General features: G+C 41.0%; 1 non-coding gene and 1 pseudogene across 50 annotated transcripts; both read right to left on the bottom strand.

Annotated features, from left to right (window-relative positions):
* Positions 1 to 2,201: 2,201 nt before the first annotated feature.
* LOC103637479 (CBS domain-containing protein CBSX6-like) lies at positions 2,202 to 3,939 on the bottom strand (annotated as a pseudogene).
* Positions 3,940 to 4,821: 882 nt separating this feature from the next.
* On the bottom strand, positions 4,822 to 18,504 carry LOC103636355 (uncharacterized). 50 transcript variants are annotated; one of them, XR_004852210.1, is made up of 14 exons: positions 17,554 to 18,494; positions 17,259 to 17,465; positions 16,774 to 16,973; positions 16,236 to 16,448; positions 15,980 to 16,145; positions 13,452 to 13,558; positions 12,882 to 13,004; positions 12,378 to 12,512; positions 12,171 to 12,308; positions 11,886 to 12,056; positions 10,498 to 10,846; positions 10,102 to 10,200; positions 7,592 to 7,672; positions 4,822 to 5,969 (listed from the first exon to the last, which is right to left on the bottom strand). It is a non-coding gene; the product is annotated as an uncharacterized protein (transcript). The 50 variants fall into 50 exon arrangements; XR_004852220.1 differs by lacking the exon at positions 4,822 to 5,969 and adding exons at positions 7,184 to 7,398; positions 10,330 to 10,406 and having other exon boundaries at positions 10,498 to 12,056; XR_004852211.1 differs by lacking the exon at positions 4,822 to 5,969 and adding an exon at positions 7,184 to 7,398.
* Positions 18,505 to 19,197: the final 693 nt, after the last annotated feature.

The raw sequence follows: 19,197 nt of genomic DNA, 5'->3' as shown, positions 1-19,197 counted from the left end.
TAGATCTAACATATAATTTATTTAAGTTATAAGCTTTTGTTGTGTTCAAGTGAATGAATAAGCGAAAAGTAAATGTTATAATTAATCTAACTGATATGAATGATGAAAAAGAGTTGTTTGTGTATTTCTAAATCTTAAAAATTAGGCAATACATCACGTTATTATGTTTTTGATAAAACTATAAAATAGTTATCTTTTCGACTATAGTTTATCGTTTTCGATCGTTTCCGAATAACCGACAATACCGATACCTTATTTCGACCGTTGGTTTTCGTTTTTGTTTTCGTTCGACTAAAAAATATGAAAACAAAAACAATTTAGTTGTTTTTTGATCGTTTTCATCCCTACCTCCTTCGTCGGGTCTCGACAGTAGGGATGAAAGTGGTAATCTGAACGGTTAGAATAAATTTAATATTTTAAAATAGATATGTATAAAATTTGATGGTGATCTTTTGTTATGTTCTCAAGCACATTATTACAAATAAGAATAAAATATTATATAAATTGTTTTATGTATTATTTGCTTTCTACAACAAAAAAGTTGAAAAAATTACTGAATTTGTTTTCGAATCCATACCGAATTTTATATCTAACATTTAAGAAAATATATGATGAATTTGAGGATTAACTTTTATAAATCTTTACAAACTTAATGTTATAAACAAGAATACAAATTTATATAGTGCATTATATATCCTAGTTATTCGCAATCAAAGAAAAACGACCAGAAAATTGATTACCGAATAAATACCGTTTCCCACCGTTTTCATCTCTACCTGACAGTCGCTGCTTATTGTGTTGGACATGTTTTCGGGCTCGGCCAAAGAATCGGCTCGAGAACAAACTTTCGTCTTGATCGGGGCGTAATTCTATCCTGTTAGGTGTGCCCCTCTCTAGCTCACTGGCTCTAGTGGGTCGGCACCATGTAAAATCAACATTTCCCGTGCCCATGTAAACGAGTAATTTGGATTTTTTTGCCGCGGTAAAGATTGTCTCCTTGTTTATAATTGTCACTAGTTCTCTGACTTATTATAGGTCCATCTGAGTTTATGAAAAATGGGTCTGACGGTAATTTTACGAAGCCTAAAGTTTGTAATGGCAAAAATCCAAATCTCTCGTGAACCCTAGCTACCATATTCAGTTGAGATGCGATTTTTCTCTAGCGTTTAATGACCGGAATTATCAAACACTAGCCATTACTGTATAAGGAGGAGAACCAGACCAAGGGTCTGTTTGGTTGGGCTGTGGCTGTGGAAAAAGTTGCTATGGGTTACCCGCGGGTTTCATCTCCAATATACTTGTTCTTCTCATAATTAATAAGTATCATAATGATTAATGATATCATGATCCAAAATCTATGTAATGAACAACGAGTTCATGATTTGGTATAAAAATTATTAGTAGAGAGAATGAAATACAAATAATAAGTTGTATAATTAAGTGACCTTGCACTAAGTTATCCATCCACCACATATATAACGCTAGTAAAAACTATAATATCAAGCAAGTAACACTCTCACCGACTACTGATACATTCACCAATTGATAAAAAATATGAAGTAAATAAGGAAAAACAAGTTTGTTGTTCGTTTATAAAATAAAATGACAATATGCACTAGGTTTGGTCGGGTTTAAAAAACCCACGGGTTCACGGGTTTGGGTACTATAGGAACAAACCCGTACCCATAAACCCGCTGGGTACAGATTTATGCCCGTTAACAAATCCATGGGTATGAAAATTGACCCAAACCCGTACCCTAATGGGGTAAAAACCCATCGGGTTTCGGGTACCCATTGCCATCTCTACTCGGTCCTCACGTTTTTCTTCCCGTTTCAGATATGTATCTGTGTGACATTACAGGTGAAGTTTAAACATATGTGGTCTTAGTTCCAGATGCTCGAATTCAGACGCTTGAGAGCTGGCGTAGCATCGAACAAAGTTGCTTAGGCTACAAAAACATGCGTATGACCGTATAAAATAGAATTCGTGCAAAGTAGATCATACGTACAGTCATGCAAAGCACATTGCTTTTGCATATTGTTGGCGACATCACAAAACTGTTCGTAGAATTTAGTTTGAAACGAGAGACATTGACGAGTAAGCTGTTCTCACTGGCCAAGAATACAAACATGTGAAAGGAAGCAGATAACATCCCATATACTATATAAAGTATATTGAGGACTTATTTAGAATGTAGGAATTCCACAAGAATGATATAGAATTTATAGGAATTAGTTAAAAAGCACAGAAAAAAACGTAGAATTCAGGAATTTTTCCTTTGTTACAAACGAGCTCTGAATCGTCAGCTACAGAGTGCAGGTGAGCATGCAAAATGGACTAGCCACCCAGGCAAGCCCGAATTCTTATTTTGTACCCTCCACAATGAAAATGAATGCAACAATATACCACCGAGTCCTGCTCCTATCAGACCAAGATTATCTACAAGACAAACTCTCGAGACAAAGCAACAAATGAGGAGCCAAGTACGTTGTACAGTTCGGTGCAACAGCGTGCACCGGAGCCAAACATCAACCAAGTACACTCTACTGTACAGCCACGATGTGGTGCCGGTGCATCAAGACGCTGTTGGACTCGGGCAGGTGCTATTGGAGTATTGGTGGCGGCGGCATTGAAGATCTCGGTGTAGTGTAGCCCACCACGCCGAGGAGGACTCTGTCCTCCTCCGGCTCTGCATCCGTCACTCAGACGTGTCCGCATCTGCGCGGCTGCGCCATGACCGCCGCGAGGGTGCTCGTGGTCTTGCACATCAGCGGCGCGCTCCTGCGGTCCTGCCCCGGTGGTACGCGCTCCGTGTCCGCCACGCTGGCATCTGGGTGTTGTTCAGAAACCCGATGCTCCTGCTGCTGAACTTCTTCGCCCTTGGCGCGAGCGCCCAGGACTGATCTCCTCCACCGGTGACGATGGGAGGCTCTGGGGAGATCGAGATAGGCGTTGACCCGTTCTCGTCGGCGCCCATGACGAACTGCCCAGCTGACAGGTTTGCCAGTGCCAGTGAGTAGAGATGTCTCCTAGTAGTTTGCGAGTTCCATCCGGCGTCGTCTCCACAACAGCGACGGCGCACGGGTCTTGAAGGGTATTTTGAATTGCTTCCATGGCAGGCGCAGATGCTTCCACGTAACCGTACTGCGGGTTTATGGCTCCAAGGGAAAATATCTGAGTCAGCGGGATGGGAGCAAGAGCACCAACCACCAAGTCATCCACGAGAAACTGGAGAACGTCTTCCCTTGATAGGCAGCAAAACTTGTCTGCAGAACCAGAACGTGGGGGCAGCTGCTTATGCGTCACAAACTGCAATGATAAACACTATAGGAAGGGGTGTTTGGTATATGATAAATCAGATGCCTAATATGGTGTTTGGGTTAAGGAATAAGCTAATTCACCGTCTTCTCATTTCTGATTTTTTTGGTTGTGAAATAAAATGAATTGATACATCGTCACACCATTCTTCATAATTAGTTAGTACTAATATAAGGAATTAGATTATCCCACCAAATTTGAGGAATGTACTCATCACTCATGATATCTTATCTTATTTTGGATGTAGTGATTTCTCAAACCAAACACTCTTAAATGTCCATTACGAATACTAAATATAGTATAATCTAAAAACTAATTGAACACATAAAGGCTAAACAGTGAGACAAAATTATTAAGTCTAATTAATCTATATCCCTATATAATCCACTAATTTTAACTTTACAAAAACTTAACCAACCAAATCACCTCCACCCATAACCTTCTCTAAATCTACCAAACGAAACACACCCACACATATTATACCCTCAAAACCAACAGATCAGATTGATAGATAACCATTGTTTCTCTTACTCACTCAAATACAATGGTTAGTGTTATCGACTCGCCGTCTCTTTCCTCTCGCTTGCACCGCTGCCAACCCCTTCCCTCCTGGGGACCATAGCGTTACTGCATTAGTGCGAGCGGCCCCTCCCCAGGACCACTACGTTAACACGGATTAAAAAGTTAACCTTCCTTTCAAACAAGCTTTCTTTGCTAGTCTATGATTAACAAATATTTACTGTAGCATCATATGGACGAATCATAGACTAATCGGATTGAACAGATTTGTCTTGTCGTTTAATCCTCATCGTGTAACTACTCCTTCATTAGACTATATTTAATACTTCTAGCCTCGTCTGAACGGGATAAAATTTAGTAAATCCAAACACTGCCTAAATAACATGTGGGCAACTTCATTCCCATCATATCCATGACAACAATGTAGGTAGGTTTGGTAGACGATTAGGGCTAGTTTGGGAGTTAGAAAACCGGAGGGAATTGGAGGGGCTAAATTCCCCTTGTTATTTAATTTTGAATGAGAAGGGAAATTTAGTCGCTCTGATTTTGTGGCTCCCAAACTAACTCTTAGCTTTTGCATTGTACAACCATAAATCCATTTCATCTCTAAAAAGAATCAGACGAGTGTAGGAACAACCTTTTGCCCGAATATTTCTCCAAAGGTCAAACTACTAGAATAACTAGGAGAAGACAAAGATCAACCACTTGGCCACGTTAAAAAAAGGCCAACGCAACAGGAGTAAAAAGAAGGGTTCGATCCAGCTTCCAGCAAAGCAGGAGGCGCGGTAAATAAATTAGAAGACCTGTTATTCTCAATAGAAATTTCGTGGCACTATTTCCAACACCGTCATATCATGAAAAGTGTCATAAAACTAAGGATAAAACAAAGTCTATCAATACAAAAATTTACTTCACTATTACATAAAATTAAAATATCAATTAAATGTTGCAACTCAATAACTAATAGAAATTAGTAGAATATGTGAAGATAAAACAAACCATTCTCAATGAAGATTTCACACGGTTTTCAAGACCTTGAAAACGGGTTGACATGATTCTATCTCCACAAAACTAGTTTCATCTAATAAAACTCAATCTATTAAATGGTATGCCATGTCATAAAACATATGACGTGTCACACTATTAAATATGCATGAAATTACCATAAAACTATTATTGAGAATAGCTTTATGGCCATCACAAACAATGTGTAATACTTGATCGCTTCAAATATTCCTACCTAATAGCACTAGTTGAACACAGATATCCACTCCGCTCGCGGATCAACAATGGGAAATGAAATGACACACACATTAAGATAAGGGCACGTAGAACCTAGAACCCACGACATGATACTCCCAATTATAGACTCAGGGCGTCGGGAGGTTCAAGTCAATCAATTGTCGTGGCATGGACATCTGGAGGTTGGGACAAACCGGAACTCCGGCAACCATCGTGTCACCGCACCGTCGTCTTGTTCGCCGCCAGTAAGGAACAGGAAGGTCACTGGCGTTTGTTTTTGTCATGGTATACCGTGTACGTACAGTACCGTATGCGCTACCTGTCTGTCTAACCTCTCACGGTCTCAATTCACCTGAAGAATCTGAATGGGTCTTGTGATCTGGACGGGGGCCACGCGTCGGCGTCGCTGCGGATGCCGTGGGTCGGCGGGGAGAACAGCGATGGACGTGGCGGTGTACGAGTACGTACCTGGGAAGGATGGCGATGGTCGGCGTCAATCGAATTCAGGTCACTGGGAGTCTGGGACTCTGGGAGCGGGAGAGCTGGCTGGTGGTTGAGGGCCCATGCTCGAGCGCTGTGGGCCTCGTGCAATCAACATGCCCGTAACGCGAGAGCGAAAGCCCATGAGGACCGCTTCGTTGGGCTGGGCTCCGCTCCCGTAATATGGAAGTGCCGAGTGGATTGGTTTCTTGCTCCCACCTCCAGGTGAGGTCCAGGCTCTGATCATGCATGCACCCAATCCATTGCCATCTTTGACTGGTACGGTTACGCTGCGTCAGCCGGTCGTCGATGTCTTACTCATTGCCGACCTGATGACCGATCGATCTGATTGATGCGTGCTTCCTCTTTGACGTACGTGCGTGTGTCTTCTGCCCTCTATAATTGTTTTCTGTGTGAAAAAAACACGGTTACTCGTTATCATATCTGCATGTGTGAGCTAGCAGTGTGAAGACGACACGATTACATTCATGCGATTCATGTGTAGCATTCGAAATTATTGCAGGACTATTTTCTGGCTTCAGTGGTGGAGCGTGTCATCACGAATTCCCGTTCCTTTGATTCTGTTACGGTTCTTTATTAGGCCCCGTTTAACATGCCGATATCCAAGCCAGACCGGTAACCAAGTCAACCTAAGATAAAGTGGAACATGGCTTGTTACTCATTCCTAGTCACCAGACCATTTTCAGATCAGGAACCAATCCAGGAGACAGACAACCTAGACTCATTCCAGACCGAAAATTGAGGGAGAAGAGTTGAAATCAGGTGGGATTGTTTTCGGCCCAGCTTAAAAAGGACATTGCTAATTCTAACCTAGACTGATTTATTCCACCTGGAACTAGTCCGGAATATAGATGTCCAAACGGGCCACCCGGCCCAGACCCGGCCCGAACCCGTTTCGGTCCGGTGCGTATAGGGCCGGGCCAGGCACGGCCCGTTAATGCTTCGGGCCGGGTCGTGCTGGCCCACGTGCCTAGGGACATGCCCAAACCCGGCACGAACAGAGAAAAATCGTGTCGGGCCGGCCACTGGCCCGAACCATATTAATTCACAAGATAATATCATATTAATACAAATATAATATCATACTAGGTGAGTGCCCGTGCGTTGCAACGGAAACATATAATACTACAATAACTTATATATAAATATATCCGTGCGTTGCTACGAAATCAATATGATAAAACACATTGATATGCAAAAACACTAATTGTTATTTTTTTTATTTTGTACTTTTATTAGCATCACTAAAAGTGGATGTATATAACACATACAAGGACATGTGCTTTGTCATTTATAAAAAATAAACAATATTGTAGCGAATATTAAAACATCTTAAATAAAACACATTTATTCCATAGAAGGATAGTGCATTATACAATACTCGTGTGCGCGCCAGGTAATGAAGTCGTTGAAATAACTTAAGTCCATTCTTCAACTTCTCATTCTCCAAGTACATCAACCACCCCACTATAGTTCTTGGCCCCAAACGTCATCAATGTGTTTTAGGTTCTCTTATGTCACACAAACATCAGTGTTGTAGTTTTAGGTTCTCTTATCCGCATAATAACCACAACAAAATGTTGTTTTACAAAGAAAGAGCTATTAAAACAAAGATAAACTACATTGCTGGAACAAAATAAAACATGAAAATGAAGTTACGTGACATAACTGAGTGTGGCAATGAGATAAACACAAGTGGTTAACATCTCTTTGTTGAGTATACAAAGAAACAACACAAATAACTCCAATTTGCAATGAGCAAATATGAATCATAAGCACACTTATTTATGCAACACTATGATGCTCTCTTATTGAACCTGTTCCAGAATCCAGATATAATTCGTGTGTCAGGTTTATTTATGGTGATAAAGTCAAAGTCGTCAATCATAAGACCCAAATTGTTAATTAGGAATGAAGTGGAATATAATTGCACAAGCAATCGCTGCCTGTATAGAATCTAAAGAGTACTTTGTTCAAGTGTGAACTACAAGAGGATGAGATGAAACTTACAGCACCACGGGTACCACAATTAAAAAATTTCTGCTCCGAGTAAGTTGCTGACCATTGTCTTTTTCCTCCCACCGTGTCAATCTGTTGTAGATGCATTGGTCATCAGTAGCAAACAAGGTTCTTTTCCTCCAATGGAAGAAGTGGTAAGTTATTTGAAAATAGCACATTTCAAGTGTGTCAACTGAAACCCAAGAGGCAAGGAACACAAATGGCAAAGAGTTGATTTTTTTCACTTAAGTCCCACCCATTCACAACCCATGTGTTTCTTAACTGAGATATCTCTATTACTTATTAAAGCTGCAATAGTAGTCGGCCATTCCCTGTTCTGCCCATTCCTGTTCTGCCTTTCTGATTCCCTCCTCCTCGTGTTCTGCCCATTCCTGTTCTGCCTTTCCGATTCCCTCCTCCCCGCGCATAGTCCATTCTCATGTTCTGCCACCATTCTATATCTATCATTCTCATTCCCCCTCCCCGCAAAGCTCATTCTCATTCCCATTCCCCCGTACAGCCGACGTCTAGCTAAAATTAAAAAATACACATAGCCCCAAGGGGATTCGAACTCACGACCTCTCAAGCAAATGTCAGCAATAGTTACCACTACACCACATGCGGGTTTATGTCTACACCTATAACAGGAAACACATCTATTACATCTCTCCTCAAGCTCACCTGCTATCCTTGCATAATGCGTAGTAGTAGATAAGTATCACCAAAATTCTTGATTTATATTTTTGGATGGAGGGAGTAGTATTTAAAAAAGAGCCTTGCATGCAATTTCTTTTGTTTGAATAATGTTTTCAACTTAAATTCCTTTTTTGCATGTGTGACATTTATTCTTCATAATATTTTTTCCCCGTGAATCTGACTTGTGAGTCATTTTTATAAACCAATACCAAACATGAATCAATGTTTCTTACTTGAAAACCCCGAACAAACACCATTAGTAGGAGGCACTCGCGTTGAGGTCGCTCATCGACGACGAGAAGAAACTTGGTGACTGCCAGTTCGGCCTCTAGAAATAGTCCAACGTGGTCGCATGTGCCGCTATGTACAACAAGCTCTGGCGCAGCCGCCGCTTGGACGCGGTGCAGAGCGGCTGCTCCGCGCTGTCCATCGTCAAGCAGGGGGACCCCATGGTCGTCGCCAACGTCGGCGACTCTCGGGTTGTTCTGTGCATCGCATTTGACGACGACGCCATCACGTCGTCCAACTCATCGTCCACCTAAAGCCCAACCTGCCACGTAAGTCACTACTAACCGGCCATGAATTCTTGTGCGTTGGGACGATGGCCGTTGCTGACGTTGTGTGAGTGTCGTTGAACATGATGTGTGTAGAGGAGTAGCACATCTGGTGGTTCAACGGCCAGGGGTACTACCTTGCTGATGAGCGCAGGGTGCACTTCGTTTTACAGCCCAACCAAGAGTCATCAGTACTCGGTATATCGCACGTGTTCGACGACTACTATATCGAGGACCATGGCGTCATCTTGACGACGCAGGAGGTGACGCAGAGGAGGACCGACAATAATGACCAGTTCGTCATCCTCGCCACCATTGGGGTAGCTTTTGTGCCGACTTGCCTTTAATTCTCTTCGCAAACACACACACTTGCCTTTTTGTTTAAGCAAAAGCATATGGTGGTACGTGTCTAATGACTAACGATGTACGGGGGAATTTCTTCCTGCATGTGTGGAACGTGCTCTCCAATGATGAGACCATGCAAATCGTGACATATATCGAAGTCTGCATGATACTAATGGTTGCAATGTAGTGGTGAAACAGATAGATTAAAATAACAAAATTTATGTATGGCCAGAATCACAAATTGATTATAAAACATTTTCTCATAACGGTATAACACATATTATGTATATAAGTTATCGTAGTGTACTGTTATTATATATTCCCGTTGCAACGCACGAGTACTCAGCTAGTAAAACATAAGTCTGTAAATCACAGTATGAAGTCTGTTCTGGACCACTACTACGAACAATTCTTTCGCCTAAGATTCATTGACACCTTAGAATTAGAGCTACTAATACAACAAAACAGTGAACCATGGGAAGTGAAATATGCTGTGAACATTGGGTATTTAGAATAACTGTTCAAAAAACAAAACAATTGAATTGTTGCTCAAATGTATTGCATCGTTAGGGATTAGCCAAAACAACACTTATGATAAAATACACATGGCAAGCAGTACAACAACAACAATAAGACCAACCAAAGAGCAATAACACAAAAGGAGTGCCAATTTATGCTATTGGATGAATTAATTAAATGCAACAAATGTGAAAAGGAGAATGCGTGATCAGCTTTTTGGTTGTTGCTGCGAGTGAGTCCCTTTCATTCGTTGGCTTTGCCTACATACAAAAGGATCATAGGCCAAGAAGCTGATTATAGGCCACAATTTTAGGGGAACGATTAGACCAGACCTGGTGGCACATCATGAGGATTGCAAAAAAGAGGAAAAACACTACACACTCCATGTAATGGATCTAGAAACCAAACCTGTTTGGGGAGACCACGAGCAAGATCAGGAGAGTTGAGAGGTTAAGCATCAGCCAAAGCCTAATAGGATAAGGGGGCCAACTCCTCCAAAGCAATATCCTGGAAGATTTAGTAGAAAAAGAATTAGGAACACATCAATTAAATGATCAATTGTACATATAAAAAGGTTAATGTCCTAGCCAACAAATTTAATACGAGAACTATGAAATTAAGGATAAGCAAATTAACTGAGCAACTTTGTGTGCCACCATGGTATTCTTAGCTGCATCTTTTCTCCTAGATCAAGTTTCAAACTCCGCAAGGAACTTGATACACATGAATTGAACTAAAAATACTGCAGTGCAGCAAAACATAATTTAGAGGAAACTAAAAGCACAATAGTATTATCAATAATACCTGTAGTAATCACCCTTCATCTTGAGGTAGAAGACCTTGGACTTTGGAACTATTAATGAGGGGGGAAGGTGGGAAGCAAAGAGCTTGAGGATTCCAACGCAGATCTTGTTGAGTTCAACTTCAATCTTGTTATGGTAGCCCTCGATGAGAGTGGCACGGTCCATGTTGACACAACCTTATTCCCTATACTCAATGGAGGATACGATGCGCCATGAAGCACATCGGATTCCAATTACATTCTTGCAAGCAACTGGCAAAAGGTAGTGCTCCTCCAGTGAGCTCCATAGAATTAACTGTATTACCACCTTCTCCATGACCTTAATCATCCCTTCATACTTCTCAAAATCAACTTGAATTTCAAGGGAAAACTTTTGAGTTAAATTCTAATTATAGAAAAAAAAAGTGAAGCCCTTCACAAACTTTATCCTAAAACCACCAAATTTATCTAAACATGACAAAAGATTGAGAAAGAATATCATTTTTTGCTTAGCAGACCTAAATAGCATGCAGTAAATAAAGAGCAGTGAGTGGGTTGGTTCTCTAGAGTGCGTACAAGATACATAAAAATTGTTAGAAGATAAAAAACCTATCAAACATATTTTTATTAAAATGGCTCACCAAATTAAAATTTAGAGAGTGAATTTAAGTAAGGCCCTTGGGGATGCTCGTAAACAATGGCAGGCCTAGTGCAGTAGTGAGAGTTGTTTGTTTCACTGAGTCACCAAATCATAGGTTCGAGGCAGCCTTTCTGTATTTGTGGGGGAGGCTTTCCTCGGTTTATCCCTTCTCTAAACCGTACTTATGTGAGAACCTCTAGGATTTTTTGTCTGTCCCTTGGAGATGATCTTAGATCAGTATCTAAGCAAGGCTTATAGTAGGAAGAAAATAAAAAATACCTCAAATACATGTACGAACTTCATTCAATGAAAGTAAAAAAGGGTTAGTCAGACATGATGATACCATGTCCACACATTAAATACATGGATTTTTGTGTACATTATTGTCAATGTATTGTTTATATTAGATAATAATTCTTGTATAGTTTGAAGATAGGTTGGAAAAAACATACGCAGAATTCCAATATGTCTACAATTTAGGACTGAGTTTGTTCTATAACATGTTCGGTTAGCCGGTTAGCCCTTAGAGTGGAGTTTGAGTTTCTAAAATTCAGAACATGTAACTTGTTTAAGATTTGTTTTTATGTTGCACAGTTCCTTGTTGGGCGGAGAACTATTAGATACTGGTTTCAGACATAGCCTGACTTGTTTATTAGCTAACACAAATTGGAATGGTATGAAGACCCGAGAACTGTAGAAGTATTAAGTTTTCAGACATAGCCACATAATTCGAAGGTTGTAAGGAAAAGTGAAAACCAAAGCAACAATTACCTCATCAAAGAGGGCCCTATATGAATTTAGGTCATGATACAAAGGCCTTCCCTCAGTGTTACAATATTGTAGTGCTTCAGCGATGTAGTATGCAACTTTCAGGGAAACATTTCATCGAAGGCCTTCCATCAGTGCTACAATACTCTAGTGCTTTAGAAGCGTCTTCAACAGCTGAAACAAATAGAAGTGAATCTGAATCAAGCCTAAAACTTGACCATAAAAACACATTCACAAATTATGTAATGGGAGAACGGATATGCTTCAGTTCTTAAGACAACTCCTTACTATTCTATATATAGAGTATTAAATATTAGCATCTGGCGTACAACTGAGCGAACAGTTTTAGTTATGGCTTTTATGTCCTCCTTTCCTGTCCACACCTTGGGCATAGAGCCAGCATCTCTGCTGAACTGTGTCGAGGACCTGTAAATTTGCTTCAATTTAGTCTACATAGAAGAAATATATGAGTTGTCGATATGGAGCATAATTCACCTATCCTTCATGCAAATCAAAACTCTTCCAGCTTCTTCTTTTGCCTTTGATTCAGCAACACTCCTTCCATGCTTCTCTAGCTTCATAAGCAGTACTTTCTCAGTTGGTTCATCGAGTTTGAAAGCTGACAATACACTGCAACACATCAAAACAACGACTTGTTACACCGAATGTGGGCATGTTTTCTTGAGTGCAAATAAGCAGTCATAGCAATCTGCCAATCTAGCAAGTGAATTGTTATGACACGGGATCTATAGAACAATAAACAATACAAAAGGGGTCATAGTTCACATTTTAGGAGTTTTAGCCTTTGACAGTGGCGCACAAGGAGGGCAAGATACTCTAGGGCAGATCACAACATTATCAAACAATAGCTCACATATGCACGTTCATTAATATGTAGATGACAAAAAACAATGGATGTGTTTAAATGTGAACATGTACTGCACAACATACTTCATGTTGCATATAAAGGACCCATAGCGGCCAGATCACAACAATTACCAGGTAAGCTTCATGGTTAGCAACAATCCTCCTGATGATAGTACTTGTAGTCATATCCAAGGGACTCTCTAGTTGACGTTAAATGCCCATAGCCATTGGAACAACATATGGGTTTAAATCATCCTACAATATGCGATAGGAACAATTAGTTATCAACGGTGCAACATATGTGTGTTAAAGTAAAGAAACATTTCTTACAAATAATATTCGAATGTTGTAGTATAAAAACAAACAACATATATATAATTATCGACCTCAATACTTCACAAACTCTTTGCTAACAACCAATACAAAACTAAACATTCACAAATCAAATTCTTGAGGTATGGCAGTCATTATCTTCATCAAGGAAGTATTTTTGCAACAAAATTCTCCAACTCTGTTCTATCTATTTTTACTTACTACGAGCAAGCAGCTCATTATTTGTTCTACTATTTTCACAAAGATGTTCATATTCAATGGGTGGTGAAAACACACAAATTGGTATGCTTATGAAAGTTCAATAATCTAAACAGAGTCAAGAACACAAAGGAGGGACAAATAACATATTTTTCAGGCAGGATATAATACCTGTTTTGAAAAGAATCGCCACAAGGCTAATGTGAGTGCAACTGTTGATAATGGATTACACAGCAAACCTTGGGTTCCTACTGTCCATATAAGAAAGCTGGAATACTCTGGATAGAGCATAAACCTATATCATTAAGCTGAATATAACAAATGAAACTTCTAAATTGTTGTAGGGCAAATGTGGATAGTAACTCAATAACTTTTGAGCTATTGCAAAACATAAAGAATCATTTACCCATGGTTATTAAAGCGGTAAAACGTTAAAACGTTATGAACCAACTTTTCAACATTTAAACGTTTAAACGAACGTTGAAACGTCTTTTCAGACTTGACATAGAAGTTTAAATATAAAATAAGTTCATACATAAGTTGAGTACTTGAGTTCACAAACTAAATAGCATAAAAAGAAACAGATCAAGTAGTTCAACACTCAGTATGGTTTCACAATCAGTACTCACCAATTTGGTTGAGCAAATAGAGATTGAATGATTGATTCACTGTGAGCAAAATCAGTACTCACCAAATGATCAAATGGAGAGCAGTGGAGGTGGAGGATGGCTAGCTGCTAGTGCTGGTCTTATGCGCTGGCAGAGTGGAGCCGCAACGGATGGATGGATGGCTGCTGGTCTTGGGCGCAGATCTGCTGTGGGGTAGGCGACCAGCGGTGGCGCAGGTCTGTTGTGGGGTAGGCGGCCAGCGGTGGCGCAGGTCTGCTGTGCCTCCATGGCCGGTGGCCGACTGTGCCTCCACGGCTGAGGAGAGGACAGAGGAGAGACACGCCGATTGTGCCTCCACGGCCAGCGACCGGCTTTGCCTCCGCGGCTGAGGAGAGGAGAGACGCGCTGGAGATGTTGGAGGACAGGAGAGAGGAGGGCAGCGGCGTCGGCTGAGCCGTTGGAGGACAGGAGGGTGGCGGTCGTCTGAGGCGTTGGAGGAGAGGAGAGAGGAGGGCGGCGTGCGTCCAACACCTAGAGAAATACCTAAAGGCCCAGGACGGGTAGAACGTCCTCAGCACGCATAAAACGTCCTAAAACGCGATTAGGACGCTTAAGCGACGCTTAAGAGCTAGAAACAGACGTTCTACGCGGCTTACCTAAAACGCTCGGACGTTCCAATTGCTAATCACGTTTAACGCTTAAACGACGCTTAAACGACGTTTAAGCGACGTTTTAATAACAATGCATTTACCTATACAGTCCATGCGTGATCAACTAATGATGATCTTCATAATAAGTTCTTATAACGTGCCTGAAGGCACGTCTAGCTATCACTACAGCAAGTTTATGGATTTTCACCGATAATAACCATTAGAAGGCCAATATTACTAACAAACCAGAACGCCTTTACTTCTGGGAAACTAAAAATTTCTGTCAGGTGTTCCAGCAATGCAAAACCCATTGCCAATACATACTGCTTGCTAATAAGAAGTGTTGCATGAGAAGCAACTTCATTACTAACAACACTGCCAAAAGTAAAGACATGATAATGTGAAGTATAATCTAAACTATAATAATTAAGGACCAAAAAACTAAATATCAATAGCATCAACATACACAAGCCAAATGCTTTTCAGGTGCTGTTTGATAAGTGTCTAGTTGCTAAATAAAGTTTTGGGCTTTTGGATGTGTTATTTGAATACTGAATATATAAACCCAAAAAAACTTGGTGAACTATGTTCTACCATGGCATTAATGCTATGTAGGAGTCTAAAATTGAATACCAAGATACACATTTAGTTTAGCTTTGTGAACTGTTGGAAACAGAGGTCACTATGTTGTATTTTGCTACAGAGCAGGATATTTGAGTATTTTTTAAATGACACACAAGAGAATTAAGAATCTGGCGATGTTTGACACTGATTCCGGACTTCTTCAGTTCTTGCATTGCACATCCTCATCCAGTTCTTTATCGTTATCATCCACCATGTGGGCACTTGTTTTTAACACTGGACTATTCAGGTCCTTATCTTTTGGTGCTCATTTTTAGGACATATTACTTAGAGATCAAGGTAGTTCAAGTTGGGGGTTCTCAAAGAGAAAGAAATTGTTATGCAACACATATCCCATAGGCTCAAGTTTTCAATGTGAGTAGGTTTTAGTCTTTATTCTTGATTTTCTTTTGTTCTTCTTAATTATTTATTCTGCAAGCTCCATCTCCTTTTATGCAACTTCGATGGCTTTCCTTTTGCTGAAGGGGCAGGCTGTTCACAAGGTAGAAAATCTTGGGTAAGGACCATAAAAACATTGGTGTGTTTACACAGTACATTTTCTAGGTGTGTTTTTAGGTTTGATTTCCAGATCCATTACATGGAGTGTGTAGTGTTTTTCCTCTTTTTTGCAATCCATATGATCTAAATGTAAGCTTTGTGGGAAATATGTCTGACTACTGAGGTTATTATGCATTTCACAGTTCAGACATAGGTTGGAAAAAACAGGCATTTCAGTCATAGAATACAGAAAACTAAAATGGTTGAACCTAAAAGATCTAAGTAAGCAAAATTATCTACAACTGTAGGTTGATGCTCTTACTATTCAATGCCTTCTTCATCATCATCCTGCTTGTATTTATTGTCAACTTGGCGTTCCCTTTGAGCATCAGGGACAAAAATCTTGCCTTCATGCTGCATTCTGCTTTTTGCTTCTTCCTCTTCCAACTTTTCCTCAAGGCCTCATAATATGCATTTATGTATTCTTCCTATAGGATAAAAATACAAAATAATATAAAATTGTATGAATAGTAGACTCTTTACTATAAAGTCTAGTATATGTTCATTACTGAACTGACCTGTACACTTTGATCATCTTTCAAGTCATGTCTCTTGTCACCTTTGGCTTCATATTTTTCAAGTTTTTGTGACTCAATTTTCTCTAATCTCTGTTCCTTTGTAAGATTCATGCCATCTTTGATCATCCATGGATGTAAGACTTTTAGTTCAGAGAAATGTTTACATGATTCATCACCTTCTATCACACCATAATTCAAAAGATCAACTTCAACCTGAAAAATGAAATACATATCTCACTGTACAAGGAAAGGTATGCCCATAATGTAAAGTGCAACAAGATAAGCACATTTGGGGTGACTCCATGTTGAACAAATAAATGCATTAGTGAGAACTTTTTTTGGGGGATGTCATAACATCATTTAACAAAATGTACAAATGTGAAAACTTCTAATTGAATTCAAGGTGTTTTTCTTATTTTGATGGATAGTAGGGAAGAGAAGAGAACTTTTGTGCAGATAACGGATTAATATGATTCAAAAGTTCATTTTGGGATAAATATGTCAGATATACAACCAAGAAGGTATATGGAAGTCTTACTGTTGTTTGTCCAATGTGTGGCATTGGTGTACCATATTGCTCTTGTGAATTCCTAGAAAAAAATAGTTGCAGCAGGGTCACCAATTGCAAAGGCACCAATATTTTCTCTTCCCCATGTTTATAGACTCCCAAACTCAGACGCAAGCAGATTCTTCACTTTATCAAGTTGTGCAACCAATGTCCAATGGCTTCAATTGCTCCTAATATAATAGAAAAATAATATACAAATCTAATTCAAAATCTTAAATACTAAGAACAAGATTCTGTGACACTTGTGGATAGATTGGTATATGTGCAATCACCTCCAAATTGTTGCATATAGAACACGATTCATTCTTTTCCAAGAAGAACATAATGCAATAGTCTCTTTTATCAAAATGACTTATATTATGAATTTCTCATCCAATCACTTGTAGTGATATTAGTCAAAAACTATTTCTTGACTCTAGGCAAATACAATAAATTTAAAGCTTGTGTAAGCTCACCCACGGGCTTCGCTGGCATCGATAAGCCCCCATAAGCCAGAGCTCCATGTTGTTTTCATCCACATTGTAAACCAAAACAGATCGACGGGCCCTTGTGGCTACATGACAAATATGGTTTGCACATGGCTACGCATCTTGGTGGGACCTTGTGCCATCATAGAATATGGTTTTGTGGCCATTCACCATATAATAAATGAATGAATGGAACTGGGAAGCAGAATGCCCGTTAGACAAGCTGCTCTAACGTGTAAATGAGCAGTGTTGTTCGGATAGGTCAGAGGAGGGGTGGGAATACCTGGTGGATGCTCTTCACTGACGAAGAGATCGACACCTGGCGAAGGGCAACGACGATAGACCACCAAGTCGTCACATCGCCACTCGGCATGCTCCCAGAGTGGCATGAAGGTGAGGTTGTCGATGGAGTTGAGCATGTGCAGGCTTGCCCTCACCTCGCACGAGGAGGTGGTGCACCAATCGTGCCGCAACCAGAGCGGCGAAGAAAGTAGACATCAAACAACAAAATAGATAGGGGAGTGGAGAGGAGGGCGCCACAACACCTGTATGAGTTGGGGAGCAGGGACGTGGAGAGGGAGGCTGGGTCATCATCGCCGACGATCGGCCTGAGATCGAAGAGGAGAGATTGAATCGAGGGTTGCAATGCCCATGGCCGAGGCGGAGATATTACCAACGGTTGGGACGCCATCAGGGATAGAGAGGGCTCCTTGGCAGCACTGAGGGCGCGAAGATGCTCAGCGACGAGCAACAACGTCATCCTCGACCGTCCTCCCCTTCCTTGCGGAGCATCCTCCTCGGCCGTTCTCCCCTTCCTCGTGATTGTAGGGGGTCTAGGGTTTGGGGGCGGGGGCGAGGCGGTAAGCTCGGAGGATGGATGGAGGCAACATCTGGAGGTGTCGGGGCTGGCGGCAGGCACAACGTGGCTCCTGCGGCGGGGGACGCAGATGAGCGTGGAGCTGCATCTCAGACGCTCAGGGGAGGCGGCGACTGCTGCAGGTCCCGGGCATCACGAGGTGAGGCGAAGGCGTGTTGGTGGGGAGTGGGAGGTTGCTCATGGCTCCCGGACGAGGCTGGCGATGTTGGACATGTGTGGCATGTGGCGGATGCGGATGGGGCGCGAGGTTGGCCTGCGCGACATTCGGCCGCTGGCGGCGGATGCGGATGGGGCGAGGAGAACGGATGAGGCTGGTGGCGTTGATGCGGCTGGGGTTTGGGGCGGGGTGTGTCGGATGGGGCTGCTAGCGGACAGTGTAGATTTGATGATATAGATCGACGGTGCAGATTGGCTGAAGGCAGAACCAAGTGGAGGCAGCCTACCCCTTATAGCCTTAATATAGTAGTATAGATTAATACAAATAATAACAGGCTGTTCACAGGACTAAGCATGATCACATTAATACAAATATATGAAATGATACATGTACGGGCTGTTCACAGGACTAAGCATTAATACAAATAATAACAGGCTGTTCACAGGACTAAGCATGATCATTTATCAATTCACAAGATAATATCATATTAATACAAATATGAAATGATCACATGAAATAACAGGCTGTTCACAGGATAGTACACAAACACAGATATGAAATTATAATTAGGAGCTGTTAGTGCAATGGCCGCCTCATTAAAAACCTTCTTAGGTAAAAACTCACACCTCGTGAGAAAACCCTAAGAAGGAAAAAAGAGTGCAGCCCAGCTCCAAAGTTTATAGGTTCATTACAGTCCATTACAGTGTACAGATCATTAGTTCAATACAACTCATAAAACATAAGACTAGTAGGTTGCAAGACTAAGCATTTTCATCATCCCTAGCTGATTGTGTTGCTGGATCATCAAGCCATAGGTTGTCGTGCTCAGCTTCAAGTTCTTGTGTGTCTTCCTCCACACTGTGTTGCAGGTGACCATCAGCAAGTTCCCAATC

Source organism: Zea mays, chromosome 8 (genome assembly GCF_902167145.1).
Source record: "Zea mays cultivar B73 chromosome 8, Zm-B73-REFERENCE-NAM-5.0, whole genome shotgun sequence".
In the NCBI taxonomy this organism is placed as follows: Eukaryota; Viridiplantae; Streptophyta; class Magnoliopsida; order Poales; family Poaceae; genus Zea; species Zea mays.
Note: the sequence above shows the minus strand (reverse complement) of the source record. Positions and strands in the feature narration are given on the sequence as shown.